This window comes from Lynx canadensis, chromosome C1 (assembly GCF_007474595.2).
Source record: "Lynx canadensis isolate LIC74 chromosome C1, mLynCan4.pri.v2, whole genome shotgun sequence".
In the NCBI taxonomy this organism is placed as follows: domain Eukaryota; kingdom Metazoa; phylum Chordata; class Mammalia; order Carnivora; family Felidae; genus Lynx; species Lynx canadensis.
Window position 1 is genome coordinate 74570370 of NC_044310.1, and position 17263 is coordinate 74587632.

The 17263-nt window shown below is 38.7% G+C and overlaps 2 long non-coding RNA genes across 2 annotated transcripts in view; one reads left to right on the top strand and one right to left on the bottom strand.

Moving 5' to 3' along the window:
• The window catches only part of LOC115521224, a 56995-nt gene extending 53157 nt beyond the window's left edge, over positions 1–3838 (top strand). Inside the window, exon 9 of the long non-coding RNA XR_004343977.1 lies at positions 3678–3838. This is a non-coding gene — a long non-coding RNA (uncharacterized LOC115521224). The remainder of the gene's footprint in view (positions 1–3677) is intronic.
• The window catches only part of LOC115521222, a 97414-nt gene that overhangs the window by 55966 nt on the left and 24185 nt on the right, over positions 1–17263 (bottom strand). Inside the window, exon 4 of the long non-coding RNA XR_003970993.1 lies at positions 4421–4705. This is a non-coding gene — a long non-coding RNA (uncharacterized LOC115521222). The remainder of the gene's footprint in view (positions 1–4420; positions 4706–17263) is intronic.

Here is a 17263-nt window from a genome sequence, read left to right on the forward strand (position 1 = left end):
TTATTTATAATCATGAGAATTTTTAAACAACCTAAATGTTCATCAACAGGAAAAGGTTAAATTATTATAATGTACCATATAATAGAATATTATGCAATAAATTTTAAGCATCTAGATTTATAGTCTAGAATTATTATGTGAAATATGGTTATAAAAGAACGTTTATTGCAATTACTAATTATAGTACAATTTACACTATAAAACATTTATAGTATATATGAATGTACAGAAAATGTGAGCACACGCACACACACACACACACACACACACACACTTGGTTTCTTTTTATTTTTCTTTTGTAATTGTATATCTTATGTTTTCTATAATCAACATGTATTACTTTTGCAATAATTTTGTTTTTAATTCATGGCCCACCCAAGCTTCATTTACTTTTTAAGGATCTCAGTTTGTGTGAGGAGGGCCATTATCTCCATTCGGGGAAGGGATGGAAAACCATCTATGGGATGTACCTGCACTTTCAGGAACTGTCACTAGGTGTTACAGTGTTTCTCTAGCAGATATTCAAGACTTTTTTTTTTTTTAAGATTTTGTGTGTGTGTGTGTGTGTGTGTGTGTGTGTGTGTGTGTGTGTGTGTTTTAAAGCAATCTCAACACCCAACCTGGGGCTTGAACCTACAACCCCAAGGTCAAGAGTTGCATGCTCCACCAACCAAGCCAGCTGGGCGCCCCCAAGACATTTTAATTTAAGGTTGCTATACATACTTCGTGCTGTCACCCCAGAGACAATAACCCAGTATCATATTTTTTCTTTCATTTAAAATTCTTTTACTTCTCCCAAATTACAATTAATTTAATAGTCAATTAAATTGCCTTACAGTAGGCACTCAAGAATTTGTTGTTGGGAAAATAAGACATAACTAAAAACAGAAAGGACAGATACATCAAAAATTGAACAGTGTCTTCACATCATTTTGTCATCTTCTAAACAAAGTTGAAGTGGTTTCATGGGGGCTTCAATATGATACTCTGCATTGTGAATCTAAGGAGAGGATCAGCATTTCCCAAATGTATTTCTATTCCTTTTTTTATAAACCATCTTTGAAGGAATGACATTCCAAGGAATACAATTTGGGAAATCCTGTCCTCAACACTTGTCTGTCTTGTTTAATGTAATCATCCTAGTGTCAACCCAGCTGAAGTTTCAATCTTCCTCACTCCTTTTCGTGGACTTCATCTTGGCTGCATTCATATCCCCCACAGCTATCAACTCCCATATTGGCATTGGCTGTTATGCCACCAGCCAGGTGCTGAAATCTGTCAAATACAAACTCTCTGTATTTAAAGCACTTCTCTCTGTCACTAGGGTCCTCGCAGGTACTGATTAAGTAGATCCTTTTCCTATTCATATCTGATTTCCAGTCTAAACTGAACTCAATTTAAAGGCAAAAGCATGCCTACACCTCAGCTTCCAGTTCATGTGAGATAATAAAATCTCATTTCTCTAGAATGCCTGTGAAATAGAGCTAAGTAAGTTGATTTACCACTGATCAAGATACACTTTGAAAATGTCCTCATTATCTAAAGAGAAGAAAAAGTCAACAGGAAAATAAGCATCCTGTATTATAGCTAGTAGTGATAGTCTTATCACTACTAGTAATGGTTTACAGAAGCAATAATTATTGCCTAACTACCTGTTTGCCTCTTCCACTAGACTGTGAGCTTGCTGGAAATAGGAAATATGGGTAACTCATCTCAGTTCTGCCAACAACCTGCATGGCATCTAGAACATGGTAGGCCTTATTAGATATTTGAAGAGTGAATACATTAATAAATGAGTAAATGAGTGCATAAAGTGATATGTTTGTTAATAAATGTTAGAAGGAAGCTTAGTTTTAATAATACCAACATTAAAAATCGGTATAAATACATGCTAACACTAAAATGGCTTTCTCGGGGCGCCTGGGTGGCGCAGTCGGTTAAGCGTCCGACTTCAGCCAGGTCACGATCTCGCGCTCCGTGAGTTCGAGCCCCGCGTCAGGCTCTGGGCTGATGGCTCGGAGCCTGGAGCCTGTTTCCGATTCTGTGTCTCCCTCTCTCTCTGCCCCTCCCCCGTTCATGCTCTGTCTCTCTCTGTCCCAAAAATAAATAAACGTTGAAAAAAAAATTTAAAAAAAAATAAAATGGCTTTCTCATTCATTTATTCACTCATTCATTCATTCATTCAAAAAATGCTTATTAGGTTCATACTGTATTTCAGACACTGGGCTAAGGATACAAAGATGAATAATAAATAATTCTGCCCTCAAGAAGTACACAGTGTAGTGGACAGAAATAACTTACATTTATCAAATGCTTTTTCAAATACTTCATGTTTAACATTCATAATAATCCAATGAGATTATTATCTTCCCTATCTGCATTTTAAATCTTTTCAAAGTCATATATAGGTACAAGAGAATCCTTATAAAAATGTGTAAGGCAAAAGAAATAATGATATACAAAGCTTCTTTGTAGACACCACCCAATTTAAGAACAAGAATGTTTAGGTCTTCTATGTCCCCTTTCATTTCCCCTAAGAGGAAATGCAATCCTAAATTTTCTCTTCATCTTTGCCTTACTTTTATTTATACTTAACCATATTTATATTATTAAGAAATATGTGGTTTTGCATGGTTTTGTACTTTGCTCAAGTGGAAACACATTGGAAGCTTACTATTTCTGCTCAACTTTATACATTTTGCCTTGTACGTATAAGTCTTAACCCACGTAGATTTGATTTTTTTATATGTGGTATGAGATAGGGTTCCAATTTCATCTTTTCACATTAGATAACCAATTGTTCCAGTGCCATATATTGAAAAGTATATATTTTTCTAATCAATTTTCAGTGTCATTTCAGTCATAAATAAAATTTCCATTTTTGTGTTGGTCTGTTTCTGGGCTCTTTTCGCTATTTCATTGGTCAACCTATGTAGCTTTGCACCTAATCCCAGACCATCTGAAGAAATAGAATTTTATAATAAATGTTTAATTTCTGATAAGGAAATTCTTCCACCCTGTACTTATTTAGGAATGTCTTGTTTATTTTAATCATTTGCTTTTGCATATAAACTTAAAATTCAGTTTGTCCTATCTCCTTTTATATGTAATTCAACTGAACCTCAAAGCAGCTCACAGTGAATTGTGGTGAAGCCAAAGTTTGAACCAACTCCAGGGTGCCTTCCATGTAATATCCAACATTTCAGAGAACTCTTAAATATCCCTATCAAAAAATAAACTCATAAAGCTACTTCAGATTGTATCACGCAACTAACTCGTCAGAAGACCCATCAAAATGCAGTATTCTTTAACATAACCATGGTTCTATGGGACCCTTCTGAGGTTTTTTTAATGGATAGTATGGCAAGACTGCTAGATATTTATCAAACGTCCATTAATTCTCCCATTGTTCCTTACTGACAGAATATTTATTTTATTGGACAACGAGGGCAAAGTGCCCAGCTAATAAAAACTAAATTTCCCAGATTCCATTGCAGATATTGTATACGTGGACAGAGGTATCCATATGTCAAGGTTCTGGACAAGGAGATATAAGTAGGTGTTTGAAGGCAGGAGAGAAAAAAAAACATAAAAAAGGAAGGGACAGACTCAGCTGGAATGCCTTTTTTGCCGTTTGTGCTCTTTTTAATTTCTCCTTCATGCATCTTCAAGCGCAGGCATGATGGCAGGTGCCACAGCAGCCACTTGCATTTGACCACAAAGGAAACACTATGAGGAACCGCAAGAATCTTAGAAACTTGATATCCTTGAGCTTCTGTATCATCCCTACCTTCCTCCAGATCTTTTGTTTTATGAAAGAAAAATAAACTATTGTCTGACTTAAGCCACTATTGTTTGGGGTTTCTATTATACATAGCCAAATGTAATTCCTACTTGATGAAAGAGTAATCAAATTGTACATTTACTCAAAACTATATCTGCTTAAAGTTATCTCTTCCGTAGTATACAGTACAGAGCTTTCAGGCTTATCTGCCCATTAAGTCAAAGCTCTTTTCCAGAACACAAAGGAGGCTCCACCTACCGGCTCTCCAGCTCAGTGCTCATGCTCAGATGGGTAGCCACCTACTGAAGCGAGAACATATGCCATGTAAACTTCCACTGTTATTCCCTTTCAATTTCTCTTATGCTGGGGTTTGACATGTATAACTTTTTTAGTAAGCACATATCAACACTTCAAGTACTTTTCCAAAAATTTGTAGACTCTTAGAGGTAGCCAGGATGGTAGAATGCATTTAGTGTAACCTCCCTTGCCATGCATGGAAGCAAGATATCTGTCACTCTACAGACATTGACCATCTGGCAAGGCATCATGCTAAAGGATGTAAGGGACTCAGATGTTAAGATACAGCTTCTGTTCTGAAAGACTTTGTAATAACTGTAATAAAGAAAACAGACTTACTTGATGATTCAGCCATCTGGGGTTAGAACTCAAATACTTGGGATAAGAGCTTGAGTGCCAGAGGGATCCAACATGGCGAAGAAGTAGGGGGATATGAAGGTCCCTCCTCTTGCAAACACAGCAGTGTTGAGGCCAAAGGAACTTTGAACTCCAAGAGTCCAGGCAGCAAAGTGACAGAGACGCCTCCAGGGACCCACTGGGACAAACTGGTGGGCCATAGGTTCATGATTGAGAACTGGGAGAGAGAAAACCGGCAGTGGAGGAATGGAGAGGCGGGATCCCCTTCTGCAGAGAGACAAAAGGAAGAGAAAGAGAGGCTGGAGGAGCGTAGGACTGTATCTGGACAAGAGGAAAACTACCGACCGGGACAGAGAAAGATCCAATCTCTAACTGTGGGGCTTTCTCCCGGCTGGGGCCGGCTGCCCTGTTTGCGCACCTGGGAAGGAGGGGAGCCAGTCCCAGGCTCAGTAACTAGTTCAGAGGCACAGTTTGCAGTGGGAGAAAGTAATCCTCTCCCTGGAGTTCTGGGGGATGAAGGTATATATCCGTTCAAAGGGCAAAGGCTGCCTGCGCCCGCCAGCCAGAGACCATATAGCCGCAGGGTGGAGCGGCACTTCCCGGAACGGAACCGCGCGCACAGAGAGGGACCACAGGGGTTTACGTTCCAGCTGAGCGCCAGGGAGGTGCGGGAGTCAGCTGAGTAAGACAAACAGCGCGTGCGCCGCACAGTGAGGCGGCGCAGAGCTGCTCTTCCCCGGAATCGCCCGGAATGGGACTTTTTAAGACATCTTGGTTTAAATCCTAGCCAAGTGCCAAGGCGGTGTGGGCGTAGGCGGAGCGGGACAAACCACCTCATTAGCACCTGCAGCACAGGGAGGACTGCCTGAACCGAGTGGTTTGGAACACCTGGAAGGTGGAGGAAAGACTTGGGTGTTGCCATTTTTCTCCCCATCACAAACAAGGTGGGCCTTCAGGGAAGGGGCAGTGGGGCCCACAGTGAAGGTGGGACCCGCGTACACCAAGCCACACCCATCTGTGCCTGGTAACTGCCTGTCTACACGAGCGGGATTGATGCTGACAAACCAGCCAGCCCCTCCTCCCGATCAGCGCTGTTGCATTGCCTCATTTAATTCTCGGGCAATTCTTATTATAAATGTATATATTCTTCCTTTTCTCCTTCTTATCTCTTCCCTCCTCTAGTCTGGTTATTCTGGTTGTTGGTTTAAGCAGACATATTTAATCTATTCTCTTTATACATGTTCTACACCTCCTTTATTTTCCTTTCTCTCTCATTGGACTAAGCCGTATAGTCTCATTCTCTGGTCAATTTTCCTTTCTTTTCTTTTTCCCCACTCCTGTCGTTTTTCTCTTTGTATGGGACAAGGACTATTCCATCAGCACCACCTCCACCCTGTTGTTTACTTGTAGCTGGTGTTCTGATTTTTTTGTTTTTGGATTTTTGTGTGTGTGCTTGTTTTTGTTTTTTGTTTGTTTTCCTTTCCAGAATTACTTCAACAAACAAAGCAAAGCACACCTGGTGGAGGGTTCAAAACATCACTATGAGTAGGGAGATAAAGTAACCAAAGTCACAACAACAGAGAGCAGGTAACACACTCCAAAAAAACACCTCCTGAAGGGCCAGGCCCAGGACAGTGTATGACCCCTCTTTAATATAGTAGTGCTCACAGGTGCAGGACACATAATAAGCTTTTAAAACACGTAAGGGACAGAAAACTAGCCAAAATGATGAAATGGAAGAATTCTCCTCAAAAGAAAGTCCAGGAAGAAATGACAGCTAAAGAATTGCTCAAATCAGATATAAACAATATATCTGATCAAGAATTTAAAGTAATAGTCATAAGATTAATTGCGGGGCTTGAAAAAAGCATAGAAGACAGCAGGGAATCTGTTGCTGCAGAGATTTGCTGCAGAGATCAAGGAACTAAAAACTAATCATGACAAATTAAGAAATGCTGTAAATGAGGTACAAAATAAACTAGATGTGGTGACAGTGAGGATTGAAGAGGCAGAGGGGAGAATAAGTGAAATAGAAGATAAAATTGTGGAAAAAGATGAAGCTGAGCAAAAGAAAGATTTAAAAAAATTCTGGACCACAAGAGGAGAATTAAAAAACTAAGTAATTCAATGAAACAGAATAATATCCATATCATAGGAGTTACAAAAGAAGAAGAGAGAGACAAAGAGGCTAAAGGAGTACTTGAACAAATCATAGCTGAGAACTTCCCCAATCTGGGGAAGGAAACAGACATTGAAATCCAGCAGGCACAGAGAACTCCCTTCAGACATAACTTGAATTGATCTTCTGCATGACATATCATAGTGAAACTGGCAAAATACAAAGATAAAGAGAATTCTGAAAGCAGCTAGAGACAAACAGGCCTTAACCTATAAAAGTAAACACATAAGGGTAGTAGCAGAACCTATCTACTGAAACTTGGCAGGCCAGAAAGGAGTAGCAGGAAATTTTCAATGTGTTGAATAGGAAACATATACAGCCAAGAATCCTTTATCCAGCAAGCCTGTCATTCAGAATAAAAGGAGAGATAAAGGTTTTTCCGGACAAACAAAAACTGAAGGAATTCATCACCACTAAACCAGCCCCACAAGATATCCTAAGGGGAACACTGTGAGTGAAATGTTGCAAAGACCACAAAGGGCCAGAGACATCGCTACAAGCATGAAACCTACAGATAACACAATCTATATCTTTCCATCTATATCTTTCAATAATTACACTGAATGTAAATGGACTAAATGCTCCAATTGAAAGACATGGGGTATCAGAATGGATAAAAAAAACAAGACCCATCTATTTGCTTTCTACAAGAGACCCATTTTAGACCCAAGGACATCTTCAGATCTAAAGTGAGGGATGGATAACCATCTATCATGCTACTGGAAGTCAAAAGAAAGCTGGAGTAGCCATACTTAGACAAAGTATATTTTAAACTAAAGGCTGCAACAAGAGATGAAGAAGGACATTATATCATAATTACAGGGTCTATCCATCAAGAAGAGCTAACAATTATAAATGTTTATGCACCGAATTCGGAAATACCCAAATATATAAAACAATCACAAACATAAGCAGCCTTATTGGAAAGAAGGTGGTCATTGCAGGGGACTTCAATACTCCACTTACAACAATGGACAGATCATCTAGAAGGAAAATGAATAAAGAAACAATGGCCCAGATGATACACTGGACCAGATGGACTTGACAGATATGTATACTCAGAACTTTTCATCCTAAAGCAGCAGAATACACATTCTCCTCGAGTGCACATGCAACATTCTCCAAGATAGATCACAAACTGAGTCACAAAACAGCCCTTAATAAATATAGAAGAATTGAAATCATACCATGCACACTTTCAGATCACAATGCTGTGAAACTTGAAATCAACCACAGGCAAAAGTTTGGAAAACCTCCAAATGCATGGAGGTTAAAGAACATCCTACTAAAGAATGAATGTGTCACCAGGCAATTAAAGAAGAAATTTTAAAGTATATGGAAACAAATGAAAATGAAAACATGACAGTCCAAACCCTTTGGGATGCAGCAAAGGCAGTCCTAAGAGGGAAATATATTGCAATCCAAGCCTATCTCAAGAAACAAGAAAAATCCCAACTACAAAATCTAACAGCACACTTAAAGGAACTAGAAGCAGGACAACAAAGAAACCCCAAGGCCAGGAAAAGAAGAGAAATAGTAAAGATCAAAGCAGAAATAAACAATATAGAATCCAGAAAAAACAAAAACAAAAAAAAACAGTAGAACAGATCAATGAAACTAAGAGCTGGTTTTTTTAAAAAATAAACAAAATAGATAAACCCCTAGCCAGACTCTCAAAAAAAAAAGAGAGAGAGCGAGAGGACCCAAATAGATAAAATCACAAATGAAAATGGATTTATGACAACCAGTCCCTCAGAAATATAAACAATTATCAGAGAATACTATGAAAAATGATATGCCAACAAACTACACAACCTGGAAGAAATGGATAAATTCCTAGACACGCACAAACTACCAAAACTCAAATGGGAAGAAAGAGAAAATTTGAGCAGACCCATCACTAGTGAAGAAATTGAATCAGTTATGAAAAATCTCCCAGCAAATTAGAATCCTGGACCAGATAGCTTCCCAGGGGAATTCTACCAGACATTTAAAGTGAGTTAATACCTATCCTTCTCAAGCTATTCCAAAAAAAAGAACTGGAAGGAAAACTTCTGGACTCATTCTATGAAGCCAGCATCACCTTGATTCCCAAACCAGACAAAAACCCCACTAAAAAGGGGAATTACAGACCAATATCCCTGGTGAACATGGATGTAAAAATTCTCAACAAGATACCAGCAAATTGAATTCAACAGCATATAAAAAGAATTATTCACCATGATCAAGTGGGATTCATTCCTGGGCTGCAGGGATAGTTCAGTATTCACAAGTCAATGTGATATATCACATTAATAAAAGGAAAGATAAGAACCATATGATCCTGTCAATAGATGCAGAAAAAAGCATTTGGCAAAATACAGCATCCTTTCATAATAAAAACCCTCAAGAAAGTCGGGATGGAAGGAACAGACCTAAACATCATAAAAGCCATATATGAAAAGCCCACAGCTAATATCATCCTCAATGGGAAAGACTTAGGGCTTTCCCCTGAGATCAGGAACATGACAGGGATGTCCACTCTCACCACTGTTGTTTAACATAGTGTTGGAAGTCCTAGCATCAGCAATCAGACAACAAAGCGAAATAAAAGGCATCAAAATTGGCAAAGAAGTCAAACTTTCACTTTTCGCAGATAACATAATACTCTACAAGGAAAACCCAAAAGACTCCACCAAAAGATGGCTAGAACTGATACATGAATTCAGCAAATTTGCAGGGTAAAAAATCAATGCACAGAAATCAGTTGCATTTCTATACACCAATAATGAAGCAATGGAAAGAGAAATCAAGAAACTGATCCCATTTACAATTGCACCAAGAACCATAAAATACCTAGGAAGAAACCTAACCAAAGAGGTAAAAGATCTGTATGCTGAAAACTATAGAAAGCTTATGAAGGAAATTGAAGAAGACACAAAGAAATGGAAAAACATTCCATGCTCATGGATTGGAAGAATAAATATTATTAAAATGTCAATACTACCCAAAGCAATGAATACATTCAATACAATCTCAATAAAAATTGCACGGGCATTCTTCTCAAAACTAGAACAAACACTCCTAAAATGTATATGGAACCACAAAACACCCCGAATAGCCAAAGTAATATTGAAGAAGAAAACCAAAGCAGGAGGCATCACAATCCCAGACTTTAGCCTCTACTACAAAGCTGTAATCATCAAGACAGTATGGTATTGGCACAAAAACAGACACATAGACCAATGGAATAGACTAAAGAACCCAGAATTCGACCCACAAATGTATGGCCAACTAATCTTTGACAAAGCAGGAAAGAGTATCCAATGGAGAAAAGACAGTCTCTTTAGCAAATGGTGCTGGGAGAACTGGACAGCAACATGCAGAAAAGTGAAACTAGACCACTTTCTTACACCATATACAAAAATAAATTCAAAATGGGTGAAAGGCCTAAATGTGAGACAGGAAACCATCAAAACTCTAGAGGAGAAAGCAGGCAACAACCTCATTGACCTCAGCCACAGCAACTTCTTGCTCAACACGTCTCCAAAGGCAAGGGAATTAAAAGCAAAACCAAGCAACTGGGACCTCATCAAGATAAAACATTCCTGTACAGCAAAGGAAACAATCAGCAAAACTAAAAGTTAAACAATGGAATGGGAGAAGATATTTGCAAATAAATGGGGGGATGGGCATTGAGGAGGGCACTTGCTGGGATGAGCACTGGGTGTTGTATATAAGCAATGAATCACAGGAATCTATCCCAAAAACCAAGAGCACACTTTACACACTGTATGTTACCCAGTTTGACAATACAGGAGTGCTGATGCATAGCGGCACTTGTACCCCAATGTTTATAGCAGCACTTTCAACAATAGCCAAATTATGGAAAGAACCTAAATGTCCATCAACTGATGAATGGATAAAGAAGTTGTGGTTTATATATACAATGGAATACTACTTGGCAATGAGAAAGGATGAAATATGGCCTTTTGTAGCAACGTGGATGGACCTGGAGAGTGTTACGCTAAGTGAAATAAGTCATACAGAGAAAGACAGATACCAGATGTTTTCACTGTTATGTGGATCCTGAGAAACGTAACAGAAGACCATAGGGGAGGGGAAGGGGGAAAAAAAATTAGGGAGAGAGCCAAACCATAAGAGACTCTTAAAAACTGAGAATAAACTGAGGGTTGATGGGGGGTGGGAGGGTGGGGAGCGTGTGTGATGGACATTGAGGAGGGCACCTTTTGGGATGAGCACTGGGTGTTGTATAGAAACCAATTTGACAATAAGTTTCATATTAAAAACAAATAAATAATAATTAATTAAAAAAAAACAGAGATTGAGTGCCAAGGTCAATGCAAACCTGTTTGCTTCTACCAGCTGCTCTGGGCCCAGAAAAAAAAAAAAAAAAAAAAGAACTGTGGCAATATTTTGCTTATCTCAGATTAAGAGACTACTATTTCCTTAACTTTATATACAAGATCTCTGTTCTCTTTTATCCCTATTTGCCTTATTTTGCATAAGTACTACCCCCATTTAACCTGAAAGTCCTTTTGAAAAAAGAGCATAAACTAATTTATGTGGTACAGTAGAAAGACCATTTGTTTTTGAATCACAAATATTGGTTTCAAGACTCATTCAAAAGATCAAAAGATCTTTAGCAAGTCATTTAACCTGAGCTCCATGTTTTCCCCCACAGCCTAGGTTAAGGCTCTTACCATCAGTGTTCTAATGAGGCTCAAATGATAAAAATGTGATTTCAACAAAAAACAATTCATTTCAAGTCTATTATTAACAAGCACTATTCAAAATACAGTGAACAATGACAAAAAAAAAAAAAGACAGTCTCTACCCACATGTAATTAGAATATAGTGGGTGAAAAGGATGTATATAATAGTGTAAACCGTAAAAGTGTTCATTAAAAAAAAAGTACCGTGTGTAATTACCATTTTTTCTTGCATTTTATTACATACATATTTAGTTTTATTTTATTTAAATCCAGGTTAGTTAACATACAGTATAATAATGGTTTCATGAGTAGAATTTAGTGATTTATCACTTACATATAACACCCAGTGCTCATCCGGATAAGTGCCCTCCTTAATGCCCATCACCCATTTACCAGCCCACCCCGCAACACCCATCCAGCAACCTTTATTTTGTTCTCTGTATTAAGACTCTGTATAAGAGTCTCTTATGGTTTGCCTCCCTCTCTGTTTGTATCTTATTTTTCCTTCCTTTCCCCTATGTTCATCTGTTTTGTTTTTATTTTTTTATTTTTATTTTTTTAAATTTTAACGTTTATTTATTTTTGAGACAGAGACAGAGCATGAACAGGGGAGGGGCAGAGAGAGAGGGAGACACAGAATCTGAAACAGGCTCCAGGCCCTGAGCGGTCAGCACAGAGCCCAACACGGGGCTCGAACCCACGGACCGTGAGATCATGACCTGAGCTGAAGTCGGATGCTTAACCGACCGAGCCACCCAGGCACCCCGATCTGTTTTGTTTTTAAAATTCCACATATGAGTCAAATCATATGATTTTTATCTTTCTCTGGCTGACTTATTTTGCTTAGCATAGTACAATCTAGTTCCATCCACGTTGTTGCAAATGGCAAGATTTCATTCCTTTTGATTGCTGGGTAATATTCCACTACATATATATATACCATATCTTCTTTTTTCTAATTTTTTAATGTTTATTTATTTTTGAGAGAGAGAAAGAGACACCTAGTACATGTGCGCAGAGAGAGGGAGACATGGAATCTGAAGCAGTCTACAGGCTCTGAGCTGTCAGCACAGAGCCTGATGTGGGACTCAAACCCACAAACTGCAAGATCATAACCTGAGCCGAAGTCAGTGCTTAACTGACTAAGCCACCTAGGCACCCCTATATACCACATCTTCTTTATCCATTTGTCAGTTGATATCCATTTTTGTCGGCCCAAATATCCATTTGGGCTCTTTCCATAATTTTACTATTGTTGATAGTGCTTCTATAAACATTGGGGCACATGTGCCCCTTCAAATCATCACTCCTTTATCCTTTAGACAGATTCCTACTAGTGCTATTGCTGGTCATAAGGTAATTCTATTTTTAAGTTTTTGAGGAACCTCCACACTGTTTTCCAGAGTGGCTGCACCAGTTTGCATTCCCACCGAGGGTGCAAGAGGGTTCCCCTTTCCCCACATCCTCTTCAACATCTGTAGTTTCCTGAGTTGTTAATTTCAGCCACTCTGACCAGTTTGAGGTGGTATCTCCTTGTGGTTTTGATTTGTATTTCCCTGATGATGAGTGATGTTGAGCATCTTTTCATATGTCTATTCGCCATCTGGATGTCTTCTTTGGAAAAGTGTCGATTCATGTCTTTTGTCCTTTTCTTCACTGGACATTCACCATTTCTTCAGGTGTTGAGTTTGGTAAGTTCTTTATAGATTTTGGGTACTAACCCTTTATTTGATATGTCATTTGCAAATATCTTCTCTAATTCCATCAGTTCCCTTTTAGTTTTGCTGATTGTTTCCTTTGCTGTGCAGAAGCTTTTTATCTTGATGAGGTCCATTAGTGCATTTTTGCTTTTGTTTCCTTGCCTCAAGAATAAGTGTCTAGTAAGAAGTTGCTGTGGCCAAGGTCAAAGAGGTTGTTGCCTGCTTTCTCCTCTACAGTTTTGGTTTCCTGTCTCACGTTTAGGTCTTTAATTGATTTCAAGTTTAATTTTGTGTATGGTGTTAGAAAGTGGTCCAGGTTCATTCTTCTGTGTGTGCTGTATAGTTTTCCCAATACCTTGCTGAAAAGACTGTCTTTTTTCCATTGGATACTCTTTCCTGCTTTTTCAGTGATTAGTTGGCCATACATTTGTGGGTCCATTTCTGGGTTCTCTGTTCCATTGGTCTATGTGTCTGTTTTTGTGCTAGTACCAGATGCCTTGATGATTATATAGCTTTGTAATACAGCTTGAAGTCTGGAATTGTGATGCTTCCCCCCTTGGTTTTCTTTTTCAAGATTGCTTTGGCTATTGGGAGTCTTTTCTGGTTCCATACAAATTTTAGAATTGCTTGTTCTAGCTCTGTGAAGAATAATTATCATTATAATTGAAGATAGGGCATTAGAAGGTCAGACAGTACCTTTTTCAATAGGCTCAACAGAGAGGAGCATCATGTGAGCAAAGTCCTGAATGAACTGAGGGAGTGATATGCAGATATCTGCAGGAAAACAACTTCAAACAGAGACCAAAAAAAGCAAAGGCCGAGAGGCTGGAATGTGTTTGGTCTGTCAAGTACCTAGTAGGTATCCAGAACATAAGGATTCCTTTGCATCAGTGAGATTTCCACCTACTCTTCATTCTTTATTGTTGATTCTGTGGAGTGTGTCACAAGCTCTCTCTCTTTCTCCTAGATTCCCGTAACACACTCTCTTTCCTTCTCTTACTTTTAGCCCAAGCCTAGATTCTCCCCACAGATACTTAAAGTGTGCCCTTTAAAAAAAAAAATTTAATGTTTAATTAGTTTTGAGACAAAGAAAGACAGAGCATGAACGGGGGAGGGTCGGAGAGATAAGAAGACACAGAATCCGAAGCAGGCTCCAGGCTCTGAGCTGTCAGCACAGAGCCCCACGAGGGGCTCAAACTCATGGACCGTGAGATCATGACATGAGCCGAAGTCAGATGCTTAACCAACTGAGCCACCCAGGCACCCCTAAAGTGTGCTCTTTTTAAGTTAACATATACTGAGAGCTAAATATGTGTCAAGCACTTAGCTAAATAGTTTGTGTATCTAATTTGATTCTCACAGAAATCTTACCATATAGTTATTATTGTGCTTCAAATGTGGAAACAACTTCGAAAGGTTAATATGGTCAAGTTCACATGGCTAATGAGAGGCTGAGATGGAACTGGAACTCAAGCCATCTTATATTATGACTAACACCATCCTGTGTCCCTTCCTTCTTTGTTAATTGAAGGACCCCACAAGCCTATAGATGAAGGTTCAATAGAGTCTCTTTCAGGGAAAATCAACTTTCCGAAAGGAATGATTCCCAACCCCAGCCTTCCAGAACTTCTAGGTGTTCATATTCATTCATTCATTCATTCATTCATTCAACATTTGTTGAGCACCAATTATGTACAAGGACTCTGCTAGGTTCTAGGTATACAGAAAGTTGCTTAAAAAAAAAAAAAAGGCCTCTGTCCTAATAAGTTAAAGGGATGTCAAGACCCTGAAAATGAAATTTACTGGCTCCTCTTTAAGAGCGCGTGATGTCATACAAATAGAATAACAGTTATAAATAAATCTTTACTACCAGGATATCTCAATTGCAAAGACAGGTTGAAAATCAAGTCTGTGAAAAAAAAGGAAAGTCTAAAGTAGTCTGCCTCGGTCATAATCAGGTCCCATTTACTATCCCCATGAGAGTTCTCTCTACAATAGATTACCAGGTATCCCATCCTAAGAAATAAGGGACATTAGGTCCAAATGTGTTATTTATTGAAGGTTTCCATCTATGTGCATTTTTACTACTTGGTGTTTGAGAGCCTACAAACTAAATTTCTAAAACCATGAAGACTTAAAATGCTATTAACTTATGAGAATTTATGTTTTCATTTCCTGCCTCCTTAACCCTTATTGGAGTTTTACCTTTCCTCTTTCCTCTGTGCATACTGGGCTCTGTGTGCCTATGTGACTGACTGGCTAGCAACCAAGACTATATATTGATAGATTCTTATGCTCCACAGAAGATTAAGTCCTGTCTTTCATCTACAGAGTGCAGGCTAGCAAAGCCAAGGAGCATTCAGAATATCATACTCTATAAGGCAGCAATGAATTTTATGAAGTTTAAATGATCTCTAAAGACTTTGGGGAAGAAAAATCCCAGCTAACACAATCAGCATTGTAGAATATAATTTTCTGGGATTATAGAAACATTCTAGGGGCACCTGGGTGGCTCAGTCGGTTAAACATCTGACTTCCGCACGGGTCATAATCTTACAGTTCATGAGTTCAAGCCCTGCATCGGGCTCTATGCTGACAGCTCAGAGCCTGAAGCCTCCTTCAGATTCTGTGTCTCCCTCTCTCTCTACCTCTTCCTCACTCATGCTATCTCTATCTCTCATAAATAAATAAACTTAAGAAAAAAAAATTTTAAATAAACATTCTATGTCTATACTGTTCAATACGGTAGCCCCTAACAATGATGTGATAGAGCATTTGAAATGTGGCTAGTGTGACTGAGGAACTGAATTTTTAATTTCATTTAATTTTAAGTAATTTAAATTTTAAAGCCTACATTTGGCTGGTAGTTAACATATTGGTCAGCACAAACACATCAGAGAAAGATTTTTCATTATTTTTAAATATACTTAATGGCATTAAGACTGCTAAAATTTCTAAACTGATTTTTTTCATAAACCAGTAATTTCATAATCCCATCTTAGGGCTTCTACTGTTAAAAGGGTGGCAGTAATTTGATTTACTGTAAAATTACATTTTCTTCTTGACTGGCAATTGCAGATTTTATAGCTTGTCCATTGATACAACAGAGTTAAGTACTCTACTTTAAAGTGTTGACAGGGGCGCCTGGGTGGCGCAGTCGGTTAAGCGTCCGACTTCAGCCAAGTCACGATCTCGCGCTCAGCGAGTTCGAGCCCCGCGTCAGGCTCTGGGCTGATGGCTCAGAGCCTGGAGCCTGCTTCCGATTCTGTGTTTCCCTCTCTCTCTGCCCCTCCCCCGTTCATGCTCTGTCTCTCTCTGTCCCAAAAATAAATAAACATTGAAAAAAAAAATTTTAAAGTGTTGACATTTACCAGTACAAGATTTGGGGGGCATGCATAATTTGGTATTAAAGATGAGACTCCTCCTAAAAAGCAGAAAAAAAGCATTTCTGTCCATCAATGAATAAATGGATAAACAAAATTCAGGCTATATATACAATAGAATACTATTCATCCTTAAAAAAGAAGGACATTCTGACACAGGCTACAATGTGGACGAACCTTGAAGACATTATACTGAGATTAATAAGCCAGTCACAAAAGGACTGTATGATTCCACATGTATGAGGTCCCTAGACTCATAAAGACAGGAAGTCAAATGGTGGTTACCAAGGTCTAGACTGAAGGGGATAATGGGTTATTATCATTACATGTGTACAGAGTTTCCACTAGGGAAGATGAAAAACTCTGGAGATGGATGGTGGTGATGATTGAGCAACCGTGTGAATGTATTTAATGTACACCTAAAATGGTTAAAGTAATAAATCTTATCATATGTATATTTTTAATAATTCTAAAAAAATAAAAAGCAGTTAAGATGATGAGATCTTACAGAGCAAATCACCTATGATGAGGTAGTTCCCCTTCAGTCTGACCTAAGCTCTTGGAGAAAAAGAACAACTCAGATTCAACAAATACTAGACAATCCAAGATTCCTTAGAGCATGTTTGGAGGTTCTAGCAGGGGAGCACAGCTACTCATATACCCTTGACTGAAGAACGGTCCTCCTCCATCAGAGAAGGTCATCCTCTTTGACCTAGCGTGCAGCTTCACAGCTTCGGGAGAGACGCACATGGGGCAGTGAGTGAAGAAGGGGACACCTGCCTAGCCAGCCAGATCAGCTTAATCAACCCTGGCAATCAATGGGGTGACAGATATAGCAGTCAGATCAC